This window comes from Vespula pensylvanica, chromosome 7 (assembly GCF_014466175.1).
Source record: "Vespula pensylvanica isolate Volc-1 chromosome 7, ASM1446617v1, whole genome shotgun sequence".
NCBI lineage: Eukaryota > Metazoa > Arthropoda > Insecta > Hymenoptera > Vespidae > Vespula > Vespula pensylvanica.
Window position 1 is genome coordinate 3,112,056 of NC_057691.1, and position 18,229 is coordinate 3,130,284.

At 32.9% G+C, this 18,229-nt stretch overlaps 1 protein-coding gene across 1 annotated transcript in view; it reads left to right on the top strand.

The window, feature by feature from the left end:
• Window positions 1–728: 728 nt before the first annotated feature.
• Window positions 729–18,229, top strand: part of LOC122630823 — a 28,055-nt gene continuing 10,554 nt past the window's right edge. The window contains exon 1 of the mRNA XM_043815787.1: window positions 729–933. The gene's annotated coding sequence lies outside the window, so the exon portion shown is untranslated. The remainder of the gene's footprint in view (window positions 934–18,229) is intronic.

Genomic DNA, 18,229 nt, shown 5'->3' on the forward strand with positions numbered 1-18,229 from the left:
TCATTTATTGCTGTTGAAAAGTCGAGTTTGAAAGGATAGATTTACGTCATCGGATTAAGTACAGCTGGTCGACCGGTCGGTGTTTACGGTGAAGCAACACGTGAGAGACGACGAGTTAGGTTCTAACAACAGTACAACCCCCGTTGCACGTCGAGAAAGTTGCATATCCACGGTCGCTATGAGTTAGCGCGCGCGGTTCTAGAGGAAAGCTCGGCAACGCGACGGAAAGCTCCGAAGGGGATTGGTCGATCGGCTGCTGGTCGATCCTGGAAGGGGATACCGGGTCGCGACCGAACATCGCAGTATCGCTCCGACCGTCGCGACGGTCAGAACTATTTTCGAAAGCTCGGTGAAAGCTCCGAAAAGCTTTAAAACACTCTGCATCCTATTAAACTAACCGATCATTATTATTTCATAGAATTTGATTACGGCCGTAATTATGCAATTTTCTTTCAAGAATATAGATAGTTGTTTTGTCTCGCGAAATGCTCGAACTGTTTGAGTGTGAGCTAAGAGCCTACGAGAAAAATTTTCGACGTGCGAATTAGATTTTTATATTAAGAGCTTTCTTCTTTTCTTTTCTTTGCTTTTCTTTCTTTCTACGTTTCTTCTTTTTCTTCTTATTTTTTTAATAATCATATATACATATATGTATATATGCGTATGTACATATATATATATATATATATATATATATATATATATACATATGTTTGGTTTAACGAAAATACTGCGAGAGAGTGAAGAGAAACTTCATTAAGGGTTCTACTTTAAAGAGAAGTATAAAGGGAAATTGATTTCGCGCCTATCAGAGAGTTTCCGTGATCTTCGATTAGATCGTTTCGACCGATTTAAATCGATCTTTCGATAAAGTTGAAGAAAACAAATAGACGAGTGAAAAGGACGACCAACGTCACTTTTGATTCAGAATCGGTACGTATTCATACACGTACATTCATTTTCTCTTATTATATATTTTGCTTCGTTAGATCTATAGAAAGACGAAAGAATAACGATCGTATTGACGTTTCAGCATTCATTAGAGAAAATTATAATACTTCAGAGAAAAATGCATCTCTCTTTCATCTTTTTTCTTTATTTTTTTATATATATATATATATATATATATATGTTTATTATTATTCTGAAACGTTCGCTTAAAATATCATCTCTGTTACGTACGTTGTAAACAAAACTTGTTAAAATAGATTCTGCAAACGATCGATTGATAAGAAAAATCTAACGAAGTGAGACGACAGTTTGTGCTCATTAAAACAGGAGACCTTTGATTAGAACTTATAAAGTTTAAGCTTTGACTCTGACTTCTGGTTCTTTCGAGAGAGAGAGAGATAGAGAGAGAGAGAGAGAGAGAGAGAGAGAGAGAGAGAGAAAGAGAGAGGAAAAAGAGTATATGAAAGAGACAGACAGACAGAGAAAGAGAGAGAGAGGGAGAGAGCAAAAGCATGGAAGCGAGAACTTTCGTCATTCGGTAAATGGCAAAACCTACGCTCTGTGCTTATAGTACTTATATATATGTACGTATGTATCTATGTACCATTTCCTTTCATCTACGAACCAGGAAGAAACTTATCGAGACATTTTTCTTTCGGCGAATTCATTAAACGTAAGAAACGTAAAGAAACGAAGAAAAAGCGTAGTCATCGTCGAGGTTTAAATTTGCAATTGCAATGAAGGTTGCATTAATGGTACAAGGACATTTTTTTATTACAGAAAAACAAAAAAAAAAGGAACGAAATCGATTGAATATTTTCTAAAATTTACAAATTTCCATGATACATACGTACATAGATATATCCAACATTTGCAGACCGTAACTATTAAAATTTTATAGTTAGAAATCGATCGTGAATATAGTGAAATATAGAGAATACACCAATAATTAAATCTATGAGAAATAATATCAAAACGTTACTCCATAGCAATTTTATAAATTTTTGTTAAACTATTGGCAAATATTTGAATTGGACTTATTGGATCAGATTTTATTAAAAATGGAAGATAAATCGTAAGGAAATTTTTTAAGGTTGATATTTGAGCTTTTCGTTAAGGAGAGTGTACAGACTGAGGCGAAGTTGGGATCGTGCAAAGGTTTACTTATTTTCAAATAGTTTTAACGCAAATTTGATGTCGTCAGCGTCAGTGCCAATGTCTATTTACTTCCGTAACGAATTACCTGTATCCGTATCTTCGTAAGATTTTTTGAAATGGAAACTAAATGATAAGTCAATAATGTCACGAACGAGAACGTTCGCACGAGTTAATAATATTTTTCTAAAAGAACCTTATTAAAATAAACGCGAACATAGTCGAAATACTATAATTATCGTTTATTACACATCTAATTCGATTATGAAATTAGATTCGAATGAGATACAAATAGATACGAATCGAAAGGATTATATATTACGTTCGAAGCAATAAGTATTATCCCTTAATAATAATGATAACGAGATGTCGATATAAAATGGAGTAATTGATAGACTAGCAAATTTGTATTTATCAAGCGTATTTGTTTGCTTGCGTAATAAATAAATAATTAAAAAAACAAGAAAATAATAACAATAATAATAATAATACAAGATGGTCAAAGGGAAATTTGAACTCTCTCGTTTCTATGTTTCTCAAAGAAAGGCAAGAGCAGTGCTAGGAATTCGCAGAATTTAATTAAAAGCGATGGAAAAAATATTTACGCATCGTTGCGCATATATAGTGAGCATGTACACGGAAAAACCAATATATATATATATATATATATAGTTACATATAAAATATATGTACATATCAGAAAATAGATATTTTACTTATATATATATATATATATATATATATATATATATATATATGTATGTATAGACACAATCGCATAGACATTGTCTAGAAAGGAACGATCGATAAATCCTCGAAGAACTTTCGATGGCTGTTTGATTTCAAAACTTCTTCGCACGTTCGTCGTAAACCAATTCTTCAAGTTTCCCCTTTTTATTCGAGCAAGACTTCCCTAAGCTAATTGCTCGTCATTGATCCACGACATAAAACTCTCTTCGTTGTATGATACTTTAACACGGCAAGAACTATTTGTTAATTGGATAAAGGAGCTTGCGAAAAACGTGATGAATTTTTTTTTTTTTTTTTTATTCCTAAAGAAAGTGACGGTGATACTATTTTTACAGTGTCGACCGCTTTCCGTGAATACCGATAAAGGTGAGATGCGTAAACACCCCGAGATAATGACTTACGATGAGAAAAAAAGAGAAGAGGAGAGAGACAGAGAGAGAAAATAAACACTTGAAAAGGATCTTGTTAATTTTTTATCGACGAAAGCAACGATTCACTCTTTGACAATATTTTTTTTCTCTTTTATTATTATTTTTTCTCTCCTTTTTTTTTTTGTTATCTTACATTCACTTAGTATGCTATTCTCCCGAGCTTTTTAAACTTTCAGACTGATAACAGAAAGAAAGTAAATTTTATTGGAAACAAATATACTATAAAATTTTTCTTTCGAGAAAGGCCACGTTAAATTAATTTAAGAAATATAATTTCAATATACATACACCCACACCCAACCACACACACACACACACATATATATATATAAGTATATATGTATGTATTGTACGTATATAGCGAATCGTTCCAAATACTTGCAGAAGAAAAATTTCTCCAAAGAAATTCCATTGCATTTTTATTCTGGAACTTTTTGAACAGTGAGAATTCGAAAAATTTCAGTACCCTCCTCTTTTTAAGAATCGCGTAGAAATGATACTTAATACGAATAAATTTCTGTTACTGATAGTTCACAAATCAAGCTTAAAATCCGTGCGAGGGATACGGCTCAGATATTTCATTAGGATTTATCGTCGAGAATTTTACATCGAACGATGAACATTCCGTTCCACGCGAATATATTTACTTTTACGATTCGATGTCAACATGAGAATATATATCGTGTGATAATCGCGATGGAAAATCCTTTTAAATACTATTCTCTTCCCCCTTTTTTCCCGATTTTCTTCCTTGGGAAAGTATTTTTTTTTTTTTTTTTCGGAATAAAAATAATCGGTAGATCTAAAAGCACTTTTTCGTAATACCAGAAACAATGTGATTATTTTACTGAGACACGGGATAATCGTCAAAACTTTTTATGAAGTAAAATGATTTTGTCATTAAGCTTTCTTGCCTGTGGTAATATCCATTTCGAAGTTGTGAATTTTTTTTCATGGACATGAACGCAAGTCATAAAAGAAAGGGAGAAAGAGAGAAAGAGAAAGAAAGAAAGCAAGAGAGAAAGAGAAAGAGAAAGAGAAAGAGAAAGAGAGAGAAAGAGAGAGAAACAGAACAAAACGTTACGAAAACTAGTTAGCGAGAAGTTACGATCTGAGAAATAATGTATGAAAAATACTTTTAACATTTTATTGTTCATTCTCATGAAATAATAAGACGCGAAGCGACTGTCGCGACCTATTCATAGTGGAGCAGTACAGTATTGATCATACAATAGCCGATGTCGTGCACGTTCAGTGAAACAACTTTAAGGCGATCGGACATGGCCATCTTCTTTTCGAGAAAATTCAATATAAAATTTCTATCAACTTTGATTTTCATCGAAATCGTCCTTTCCCATTTTCTTTTCTAAGCCTTTCCTAACTTTCTTGTTAATATAACAAATGTTTCTTTCTCTTTTTCTCTCTCTTTTTCTATCTCTCTCTATCAATTTATCTATCTCTCTTTCTTTCTTCTTCCAATCAAAAATAAAAACGACGTTCTTACAACGTACGTAACTTTCAAAATCAGAAATGGTTTTAAGCGGATTCTTTTATTTCGTAAGATCGTAAATTCGTACATGAAATATATATAGGTGTAAGTTATATGACCTAAGGGAAGTAAGAAACGATGTTAAACGATTTTTCGCTAAGTACATTCTCAGGTAAGGAAGTAAATGCATTTGACATTAAAGTTTAACAAAGAGAGAGATATAAAGAGACAGAGACAAAAATAAGTGCATCCTTTTACAGAAGAATTTCAACGATTCATGTTGTGTGTGTGTGTGTGTGTGTGTGTGTATATATATATATATACATATATATATATCCTACATACGTATGTGAACAGAATTATGAACATGAACTTATTTCCTGATGACATCTTATTCTCTTTCTCTTTCTCTATTCACCTTTCACTTTAGTGACTTGGTTTATCGCTAAAACGAAAAGATAAAAGACATAAGTTTGAAGACCGTAAGAAAGTACTTTACGGTTGTTAGAAAAATATGAAATTCGAGAAATAGTTTCGTACTTTCGAAAATATCCTTTAACCGACCACGTTCTTCCTCCTTTTGTTAGAATTCAGGAACGAATGAAAAAGAAATTGAATCGACAATGTGTTTCACATTTTAAACGTGAAAATTTTATCGAATCTGCTTAAGACTAAGATCACGAAAATTGTTTCAAAACATTTTACCGAACAATAACATTTCAAATGTCACGAGAAGTTTTGAGAAATTTGAGAGATACATAAAAACACATATATTCCTTTCGAGATGAACTTTACTTTTGAACTTTACTTTCGTATGACAGAGAGACAATTTTTGATCACTAGCACTTTATTAATAAATAATTCGAAGGGTTGTTTTGTAATATTTAATCGGAATAATTTATTTCGATATCCGAGAAAAATATTTCGATCTTCTTAACTTGCCATTGTCTCGATAGAACTCGCGAACGATATTGAAAAAGTTGTTAATTAACAAGTAAGAGAAATCTGATTAAGTTCAAGCGAGTGTTAGGGAAACGATCGTGACGAGAATTAAATATCGATAATCATATTATAGTAAAGTTATAATTTCTTCTATGAGGAGTTCTTTTATTCTACATCCTCCTCTCGTCGACGATAATTATTAGAAAGTACGTGATGACAAAAGAAATAATTTAATGTGCGATTATTCTCGAACATTGTCGAAACTTATCCCTAGAGAAAGTCTTTTTAATCTTTTTTTTTCTTTTTTCTATTTTTTTTTTTTTTTTTTTTTTTTTTGGTCGAGACGATCGATCGGAGAAAGCTTCACTCGAATACGTGATGCCACAAACGTTCGCGAATTGGAGTCGATGTTATGGAATATAAAACAAAAAAAAAACAATTACGTGCTTCGCGAAAAATTGAAGAGAAGATTTTTATATAAAATCTCGATGACCGTATGAAACGTGGAAATACGAAAATATCGATCATCGATATTGCAATACCTCGAGAAAATCATCTCGTGGAAATATGAGAATAATACTAATTATGTTCGTGGCTAATAGAGCGTTAAATCGCATTCTCGGTATTATTATGGGGGAGTAGGAGAGAAAAGCCAGACACACATATATACACAAAAAGTAAACAAATCAACAAAAACTTTCATTCTCATCATTCCAACGATGTTCAGTATTAAAAAGAAAGAGAGGAAAAAAAATATTGGCCATTTCGATAATCGAGAGAAGATAAAAAAGCAAAGAAAATCGCACCTCCGAGCGATTTCTAGGGTAATTTCCATTTCTTACTAGGGTTCTCGAGTACTTTCTAGAGAAGATAAGAATAACGATCTCTTCATTTGAGAATCGACTCGAAGTCTATATCGAAGGCTAAGTGGATTTTAAAAAAAGTTTTATAAACGAGAGACGTTGGCCAATAAAGTAATGGCAATGATCTTCTATATGATACTATAATGTCAAGAACTAAAATAGCTCGTTCATGGTAGCCATAGAAAAAGAAGAAGAAGAAGAAGAAGCTTGGAAAGGAAAAAAAAAAGAGAAGGAAAAGTAGAAGAAGAAGGAAACGAGGTAAAATTGTTTCCAAGGCATAGCACACCTGATCTTACTCGCACAATAAAGAGGATAATGTTTCTCTCGTAGTTAACAAGGAGTTTCGAAATTCGACGAAGGGATTCGTGAGGACGAAACTTAGGCCAAGGTCGAGCGATGAAGAAGGGAAGAGTCATCGTCCAATCTTTGAACTTAATCTTCTTGGCCTTCCTGTCTTGCCAACATTAAAACCGAGTTGAAAATTACCAGGTTTCTTTTTTTGAGCTAATAAAAAATAATCCGACTGGATGTGACCTAAGGGACGAGAAATAATCGTTATAAATGAACTTCCTTTTTGGCACTTGATTATTTATTATCATCGATAGATATTATTATAATCATTAGATATCATAAAAAGGGAATTAACCTACTCATGTATAAGTTGATGATCGAAAAATGGACTTCCCCTTTCGTTTTTATTAAAAACGAAAATTATTAAATTTAACTTATCGAAGCTTCGCCATCTTCGATTTGATTTTTCATTGGCTATGATTTGATTAACAGTCTATCTATACGATCGACAATAGCAATTTTTTGAAGATTTAATTTTCATACTCAGCTACCCATAAAACTTTCGTTCGAGCGTAAACATGAAATATTCAAAGTCAAACTTTTACGTTTTTCTTCATTTTTCTCGGTCTTTAACGATACTGCTAATCCGAATTGTTCCTCAGTCTTTCCTTCTTGTTCTTGTTCTTGTTCTTGTTCTTGTTCTTGTTCTTGTTCTTGTTCTTCTTGTTCTTCTTCTTTGTCTTCATTTTCTTCGTTTATCTTGAAACAAAGTAACGAGCAAACTTCCGATAATTTTCTGCGCTAAGAATGAACACAAAGGTGGGCATATTAAGGAACATAAAATCTAGTTGAGAAGTCTACATTTTATTTTTATTCTTTTTATCTTTTCTCTTTCTAACATTCACTTTGAAAATTTTTAATGTTTTTCCCTTTTGTTTCCTTTGTTCTTTTTTCTTACATTTTCTTTTGAAATATTTAAAAAATCGTTAGACCGATGAAAAAGAAAAAAAGAAAGAAAAAAAGAAAGAAATAGATCGATAACTACAAACGAAAAAGAAACATATTCAACGGAGAACGGTCGAGCGAGTTAAAATGTAAGATATAGGTAACGACAGATACGTAATTAACTTTTGGTTTCCACACTCGGTTGGCTCTATCGTTCTGTTAAAATCAATCTGAATGACGAAACGTTTGTTCTCTCTGGAAATTGTAGTCCCAACCCTATTCTATCCGATCTCCATTCTTCTCTCTCTCTCTCTCTCTTTCTCTCTTCAATTTCTATCTCTATCCTTTGCTTTTTCATTATCACCATCAGGATACCGTTCGATCATCGAACGTGATCGTTGATTTCAATCCGCGAGACGTAAATGTTCTGATATCTTCGTTTTACGATCTATGCGCGTAAATCCTTGCCGCTCGAATAATCCGCACCGAGAGACACGAACTCGCGATATAATTAGAATCTCCTTTTCTATAGTAATTCGTGCCGACGAATATATTCTTCCGTGGGTGGTTTTTCCAATGCAAAGAAAGGAAAAAGAAGAATGGAAAAAAAAGAAAGAGAGAAAGAAAAATTTACCGTTCGGCGAACTTTACTTTCACGTCGAATAAATTTCCGTTAAAATGTACGTTCCGTTGGAACATGCTCGCATCTTATTTACTACGCCTTAGGTAAAAACGAAAGATTCCTAAAGATGCCTTCTTGCAGAATTTATTAACTCCTGAGGGGGAAGTGTCGGATGATAGAAGGAGTCAAGGGGGAAAGAAAGAAAGGGAGGGCATAAAAACGGAAAATCTTTTGGGTAGATAGTAATTTTCTCGTTCGAGGGAAAAGATAAAAAAAGGGAGAGAGAGAGAGAGAGAGAGAGAGAGAGAGAGAAAGAAAGAAAAAAAAAAGAGAAACAAAAAACGAAAAAAGAAGCACATTTTCGTTCCATCGTGTCTCGTCAATCTCTGCACCGTTTCGCTTCAAACTTGATCTTTGCCTAGAGCGATTAAAGCGACTGACTCGAACAATCGGATTTTAAAATTAAACTTACCGAATAAGTGCTTACAATCGTGTTCCGAATGAGTAAAGGAAAGTCCTTCGAAGAAAAATAAAGAGAAGGAAGAAAAGTAATCCGAAAGAATATTTCACTAATGTTCGATAAGCTTTTTAACGTTTCAATCGAGCGTCGAAACTTTTTTAATCGACGACGAGTTTTATAGGCAATAACTCTGTTTTTTTTTTTTTAGCTTTCTTTTTTTCTTTCTTTCTTTCTTTCTTTCTTTATTCCTTTCTTTATTTTTTTCCTGTTCCTTTTTTTCTTTTGTTTGTTTATTTTCTTCTCGTTCCTTTTTTTTTTATCTTTTATATATATATATATATATATACATATATATTTTATTCTCTTTTATTTTGTTTTTCGTTCATTCGATAACGTCCGTCAAATTTTTTCATTTGAAAAAATTCACGGATCTACGTGCAAATACAATAACGCGGAAATACCTGCATGGTATTATTTTTGGACGTTCATATATGTCGCTACAATGTTATCCAGGATTTCGTTCGTTCGTTCGTTCGTTCGTTCGTTCGTTCGTTCGTTCGTTCATTCATTCATTCATTTGTTCACTCAAGTTTACGTAATTTTAGATTTTAATTTCATCCTTTCCTACTTTTATTTACAATAGACGCTGCATGTAACCACCCTTTTTCATGGATAATAGTCGCTTCTCTCTCTCTCTCTCTCTCTCTCTTTCTATCTCTTCATCTCTTTCTCTATTCCTCTCTCATTGTACGGTTATATGAACGTTATCGGACGTGAATTGCCAGAAGCGTGCTCGAAAACGCGTGCACGAAGTAGTATACCTACACGTAACTATTCCCCTGAGGTTTATTAGTCTTTGTTAATAACAGAGATATGTGCGTCATAATTAATTACGTTATTCAGAAAATGTTCGAGAAACGATCGAGTTTTGAAATCGTTATTAGGAATAATATAAATGACATAATTTTCAGATTGTCAGTAAGAAGATTGAAAGAAACGATATTATCAGATTAATACTGTGCGTAGATACCACCATTAAGTTTCCATATCGCATAAAATTAATCGTTTCTCGCCTTAGGGGAATATCTTATACGTAACCTTCCAATTAAATGTTTTCCTCTTTAATTTCAAAGTTTAACTTTCTTCCCTCCTTATATATATATATATATATATATATATATATATATATATATATACACATTTTACTGGGTAAACTTTACTTCTTCTAACTTGTTACTTTGAAAACATTTAACAAAATTATAAAACTAACGCAAATGCGTTTTGGTCAAATCTTACTTTTACTACCCTTTAATTTAAACATATCAAAACTAACGAAACAACCTTCCTCTAACGTTGGAGGGTTCGGTTAACGTGTTACTATTTGCCACTTCAATATTTCATAAAGGTCGAAAGGCGTAAAGGGATTCGACGTTTCCAAATGAAATCGAAAATTGAAATATCGACACCAAACTTGCGTGCAATACGTTCAATGAATTCATACGCTTGTTTGTGACACGAAACAACAAACGATTGAACGAATAGAATTATACGCAAACGAAGTAGCAATATCCTCGCCAAATATCCTCGTAAACGTTTTTCATCGAATTCGTATTCATGAATTTTCAATTTGCATAGATATCTAATGTAATTTTCATTATTTTCTTTCTCCTTTTCTTCTTTCTTGTTTTTCTCCATTTTTCCTTTTTTTCAACCTACAAACACTACCATCGGTATCTTTATTATTACAACACGATAGATATATTAATATATTATATCGAATATAAATCTTAATAAATTATCGTATATTTGCATATACACGTTAACAATCGAATTTGTTTATCGATCAATCAATACACTTACTCTTGCATATTCATGATTTATAGCTACGAATAGGTATCGTGTTTGAAATGGTTTAACGATAACAGATAGTGTTATAAGCCTATTCATTATATTTCATTATTACTATTATTACTATTATTACTATTATTATTATTATTATTATTATTATTATTATTATTATTATTAAACACTTAAATATAAATATATCATGATATATATATATATATATATATATATATATATATATATTAGGTATTTAACGTCAAATGAAGTATTTTAATTGGAATTTATTTACAATGACATTTCTAAGAGGAAAATAACAGGCATTTTTTCGCGTCAGTATTATTTCACTCAAGCACGAAAAATGTACGTACCTACATTTTTCCACCGTTCATGCTCACTTTATTGCGTTTTATATACGGCGCAAAGAAAGAGATAAGATCGTAATTCGATTTTTCGCGGTACCGTGCCCTTGCTATAGCCATTTTAGGAGAAATCAGTGTGGTACCGTACTAGCGGAAACCATCCTACCGTGAAATGCCCTACGATTCTGAGGGCGAATCGATTTCCAGCACGACGCAGTTATCTCGCATTTAAGGCCCGACGTTCTCGATATATCCCATTCTTCCACCGATTTCCCCTTTATTTCTATCGAGATCCCTCAGGCTTTTTCATCCCCTCTCTTTCTATTTTACTCTCTTTCTTTCTTTCTCTTTATCTCTGTCTCACTTTTCTCTTTCTCTCTTTTTTCCTTTTTTTTTTTTCATCGACTATCTGACAATCAAACGAATCAAGAAAATTTTATAGCTCCCCTAACCCCTATCATGGCATTTTCCTTGTAGAGGTTCTGATAAACGACTTTTCCGCGAGTATCCTGTTCTTGAATTCTCTTGAAATTTTTTATGTCTGAAAGTATGTACGTACATATATTCACCCTCGATGATACCATAGATAAGAAAAATTTTAAAATATTTCAAGGTGAAGAAATGTTCGAACAAGTAGATAACTTTCTTGTACGAACGACTAACTAACAAGTAACGATTATTTTTTTTTACGATGATTTTATAGAACGACGTTTGTAAATTATAAAGAAGGAACGTTATCTACATATTACAGTAATGATGCCATTATCGAAGAAACAATTCCACATCGTATGGTAGTTATTCGAAAAATATGTATATACATATATATCGAAGTTGCATTATGCTAAAATACAATCGATAATTGAATTTTCATGGAGGCACATAGGTCATATACGTATCGTACGATATCGCATCTATGGGAACGTGATAGTAAATATAACAATAAAATTATAGAACATATTAAACAGTCCCGAATGAGTTTAATCATGTTATCGAATAATGTTACGTATTTTAAATCGAAGTTATAATATTTACTGTATGACCTTTTACAAGCGATAACTCCTGCCATTGTCATCCATAACTAAATAATTCATTGAGTTATCCTGTTATTTTTTATTTAAGAGCGAATATTTTATTATTGAAATATTGTTTCCTGTAAACGTCAAATGTAAGTTTCGTAAAAGGAAGAGAAATATGATTCTATGTGCTATATCGCGAGAGAGTTTATAAATTATATGTATACGAAAGGTCAAACTTTAAAAAAAAAAAAAAAAGGAAAAGGGAAAAAGAACTTTTTAGATTTTCTTGATTACACGATTAAGACACGATCAAACGATAAGTTTGATCGTTAACATTAATAATTCGTCGAAGTAAAAAGGACACTTTTGGCGTTTTAGGACTTTCTTAATTCGTTCGATTAAAAAAAAAAAGTAAAAGAAAAAAGAAAGAAAAAAAGAAAGAGATAATTCTGCAAAATTCTAGAAAAGAAAAAACGAAAGAAAAAAGATCGTCCTACACTTTACGACCTTATAAAAGAATAGCTCGCATTCTTTGTTCTTCGGCCTATGCGAAAACTGATAATAATATGCAAGTGGGTCGCCATGCAACCTTTTCAATCCACATAGATTTTCATTTAACAATAGAAATTACTCCCTATGGGTAGAGATACTAGAACTGTAATATAACTGTCGCACATTGTTCTTTTTTTTTTTTTTCTTCTTTTCCATTGGAGAGAAAGAAAAAGAGAAAAAAAAAAGATAGAGAAACGTCTTATCTTTTTCTATTTCTTATCGATATTAAATACATTGTCGTCTATAAAAAAAATATATATACATATATACGTACATAAATATTATACATACGTATGCATAGACATAATCTAGAACGCATTATCGTAACATTGCATATCGATTAGGTACTCGTACCTTTAAACGATAAAAAGTATTCGTCCGTATTGAGAAAAGAAAAAGAAAACGAAAAGGAAAACGGATGAAATAAGGAAGAAAAATAAGATCGTTCGTCGAGATATCTCTCTTACGTGATCCAAAAAAAGAATAAGTTACAGCGGAGAGGAGGATGGAGGGAAGGGGTTCGATAAAGGGGAAGCATTTCCTTTTCAGAGCAAATCGAGCGGATATTTCGGTAAGAACGACTTTTAATCGAATCTGTGTTAGCGCTAGAACGTCTCTAAACGATCCCATTAGCTAGCCTGCGTTCAAGGATCTTATCAGCAGGTAGCTGTTAGCGAAACGACGTCGATGACTGGTTCGAGCTATTATACTTGAAAAGCTCTTCCTAATAATGAACTTTCCAGCTAAGTGGAGAGACTATCAATTAGGAGACGTTCGGGACATTATCTTTCTCTCTCTTTCTCTCTCCCTCTCTCTCTCTCTTTCTCTTTCTCTTTCTCTTTCTGTTACTCTTTCCTCTAGCTCCCACGCTTTATCCGAAAATACCGAAAGCGTCAAGAGAAACATCCAATCCATTTGACAATTGGCATTAATTTCGTGTTCGAACTTCACTTCGAATCTATACGCTAATTCCATTTCAGTATTCCAAAACGTATTTCAAAACGGAAATCACAAACGAACACTCATGCTGGATCATGATTTACAACCCGTAACATATCAACCAATCGACCGATCTCCGTATTCGTTCTTTTCTATGAACTTTCAATCTCTTGTACGTATTTTATTTCATTTCTTTCTACATCTCTCTCTCTCTCCCTCTTTCTCTCTATCTATCTATATATGTATCTATCTATCTATCTATCTATCTATCTATCTATCTATCTATCTATCTATCTATTTTCCTTTTATCAAAACAACAAACCGCCTATTAAGAGTACTAATTGGAATATGTACGATCGAGAAACATAGATTTTTTTCCTATCGCGATCGATATCCTTGATTGGAATTATTAAAAACGCATAAATTCGCTTCGATGAGACCCATTCATCTTTAATATTTTGATTTCTTTTAGCAGAATATTTCGAATTAATTATTTCGCAAAAATAAAGAAAGGAATAGGAAGAAATAGAAGAAAAATACTTTTATTAACGCCTACGTAAGAATATTTTTACCTACATCATGTAATTACCTATATATGTATATCAACAATTGAAATATAAAATTGAGAACGTGGGTAGACATTAATCGCAAAGTCTGATCTCGTATAAAAGCGATCGTCAACGTTTGATATCGACGTTAATCGGTACGGCAATGTGTCGGATTTAATTCATAGCACGAGCACGTTAACGACCAGGATAATCGTCCTGTTAGGAAAGGAAGAGAGAGAGAGAGAGAGAGAGAGAGAGAGAGAGAGAGAGAGAGAGAAACGTCGACGACGACGTTGACGAGGACGACAAGAATTATACTTAGTTCAATTTCTACGTTAATCGTTAACTCGGATTCGTCAGCTGGAATAAAATTTTTCTTCTTTCCTTTGCTCCTTCTCTCTTTCTCTCTTTTTTATTTTTTTATTTCTTCCTTCTAGTACTACCTCTTCTTTTTATTTTTATTTTAAAGAGAACCTTCGTTATAATCGGCCTCGCGGTCGTAATCGAAGGAAATTGTAGTAAATCGAAAAAAAGCGGATTGAATGCTCGGAAAAATAAATAAACGAGGAGACGTTTAAAAAGGGAAGAGCTTTTTCAACTAGATTTTGGTTGATAGATAATTTTAAGGATAATTACTTATTAATTTTTTACAACATTAATTTAAATCGGATTATAAATCGATTGAGAAATGGGCATATTATAATAATATATATATATATATATATATATATATATATATATATATATATTAATGAAAATAGAAAAAATGTCTTTCGAATGATATGTAATAACATAATTAAATCGTTCATTTTCTTTTGTCGATGATGATCGACTTAACGTTCCAATGAATTTTGACTCGACGTTCGGTTAACGTTTCATCTAACTGTTCATGAGCTTTTCAAATACGTTATATCGACTTGATCTATGATTTCAGAAAAGGTCTTGCGAGGCTATATATAAACTTGACCTATTTATATATAACTCACTTTCCTAATCGTACAGGAAGCTTATTTTATCCGGAAGAAAAAAAAATGAAAAGAAAGAAAATTGTATACACTTTGAAATAGAAAATTATAATGATCAAAGAGCTTCTCTCAGATTTACGTTATTATAACAAAACGGAAACGTCGATAACAAACGATTATAAATGCTCGTACTTTAATATCTGACTGACTGAAATTGTTGTCGGTATAAATTTTACGAGTCGAGTAATTGCCAAAAATAGTACGAACGAACGTAAGAGCATAAGGAATATTGAATCCGTATTATTTAATTATAAGGAACGACTTAGCTAACTGTAAAATATTGCCACGTGAAATACTATTCGATCTTCAATTTCGCCTAAGACAAATGATCGACGATATTTTTATAATTAATTTTCGATTGTAATAGTTCGATCAATAAATTAGCATTTTTTCTACGAACGCTCGATTATAATATCTTTAAGATTTTTCTAGCGATAAATCGTGCCTAACACGATAGTAACTAAATACAATAACGATGAGAATTTTCAGTATCGTTATTTCGTACCTCAATGATGATCTTTAACCGAATCGTATCTTTTATCTTATGAAAATCGATCCCATCTCGAAACAACTCCGGGTACTATCAATTTTCCTTAATCACTCGTTTTATTTTATTCGCTTGACGCGATAAAATAGTCTTATTTGATTCGATTCAGGATAATGGACTTTCACGATGGGTCTTTGTAGTAGTTAGGTGTGGTTAGTTCGCTCGCAAAGCAGGAAATGTCCTGTAAAAGGAGACCTTACGATGCTACCAAAATGGACAACTGTTTCGTATTTTAAAGCACGAAGGATACGATGGTTACGAAGGATATTGCAAATAAAATTCTCGGAAAATGTCGAACGTCGTATATTTGTCTATCGTTTTCACGGCACGTAGTATACTCGTGTAGAATGACCTATATACGTGTTTTTCCTCTTTCCCTCTTTTTCTCACCCGATCGACCCCACCTCCCTCATCGCTTTCTCTCTTTCTCTCTTTTTCTTTCTCTTTCTCTCTCTCTCTCTCTCTCTCTTTCTCTTTTGCTCTCTTTTTTTTTTCTTATCAAACAAATATTGGATTTCATCGATGAGAAATATCACAATATTTCGGATCTATCCCGTCGATTGATACTTCATGAATTTAAAATTACTCTAGTTACGAAAAAACAGAGAGAGAGAGAGAGAGAGAAAGGATGATTTGAAAAGAAGGAAATTTAACGAATTAAAATGAAAAAAAAAATTACACTCCTCTCGCAGTTGATTTTAATCGAGAAATCGATTGATCGTGTAAATATATTGATTCTTATTATTTTATAAGATTTATCAAGTTTTTTTGTATCCAAATGATCGTTATCACTATTTGTCGAACTCAAATATCTCCCTTAACTCGTCGTTAACGATGTGCATCTCGAAAGTACTCTTAACAGATATATTCCCTTCTCTAACCAAGGACGAAATGGTGATGCTATCTCATGAGAATCCACTTGGAAGTAGTAAATGCAACGATCAGATACTCAATATATCTACATGAGTGAACATTTAACATCGAAAAAAACCTTCTCTTCTTCGAGAATAATCAACAACAACAAGAACAACGACAGCGATGACGACGATAAAAAAAGGAAAAAGAAAAGAGACAGATGCAGAGAATGAAAAAAGACATCTGAAAAAAGGAATGAAAAAGCAAAAGAAACAAGGAATTCCGGTCGATTGAAATTCGTCCTACTGGACGATTTCCTCTCCTCGGAAGAAGAAATATTCACGTGTTGCTCTTAGTCGATACAGTGAACGACCTTGAAAAATATCAAAGTTTCTACGAACTCGAACTTTCTTTCGATATCTCTACTGTCAACAATTATGCATTTCCATCGCAAGACAAGTCATGAGATAACGTTAAATGATACTTTGAGTTTGTCTGACATAAAAATTACGCATAAGTTGTATGTTCTTTTTCTCCCTCTTTCTCTCCCTCTCTCTCTCTCTCTCTCTCACAGGAGCTTCATCAGGTGAGAATCACGCGATTAGATTCACATCAGCTCGCTACAAGCAACCCCCAGCCTCTGAAGCTTGCGGTCTGGGTCGCTTACTCTGCCATGCTCTCCTGAAACGCGATCGATAGATACGCTATCTAAAGACGCATTCGCGAAGTCCTCTCTCTCTCTCTCCCTCTGTCTCTCTCTCTCTCTCTCTCTCTCTCTCTCTCTCTCTTTCTCTATCTATCTATTTTACTCTCCACATCGCTCTTACTTCGTCGGATGTCGTTCGGTTCCGTCGGTGGAAATTCATCAGAGAACGAACACGTAAGAATCTCTTTATTGTTACGAAGATTCTATAGAATTGTACTGATCGATCGAACGCATTAAGATATAAAATTATCCTAATACTCTTCATTATATTCAGAGAAAGAAAAAGAGAAGAAGAAGGATAAAGAGAGAGATAGACAGAGAGAGAGAGAGAGAGATAAAAGAAATGTATATATGTAAATAGGATTTGTAATATACTCTTACAATATTATGATGGAATCAAATATTATAGTTGAAATATGTATCTTCTTGTTCGCATACTAATGATCTCTCATGTCTCTATGAATTCAAGGATATTCCGCTTACATGGTATACGCCTTTACATGTATGTATTATTCGGAATATTCGTGCGAACCACGGGTCACTATATCTCACATTCTAGGGAATTCATGCGAATGCCATCATAAATCCTCACAGTCCAATTAATTTCAGATCTGTTTCCTCGGTAACGGTACGTACTGACATTTTCTCCATCGCTTTCAATTCACTTCAGTTTAATCGAAAGAAAACAACGGAGGAGTAGTAAAGGCGTTCCTCAGAACAATCCTTGATTGAAGAGACAATATAACAATAGAAAGAAATTGATAAAAATCATTGAATTAGTTTAATTTGTTAGAAAAAGATTTTCAACATAATTAAAGAATCCAATTAAATCGAAAAGGGATTTCGAATTTCTTGTTTTGAGATTTAAAAATATCTTCCGAAACAGTCACGGTATCAGCATCGTGCCAGACCCGATTCGTAATTCAAACTGCGAATAG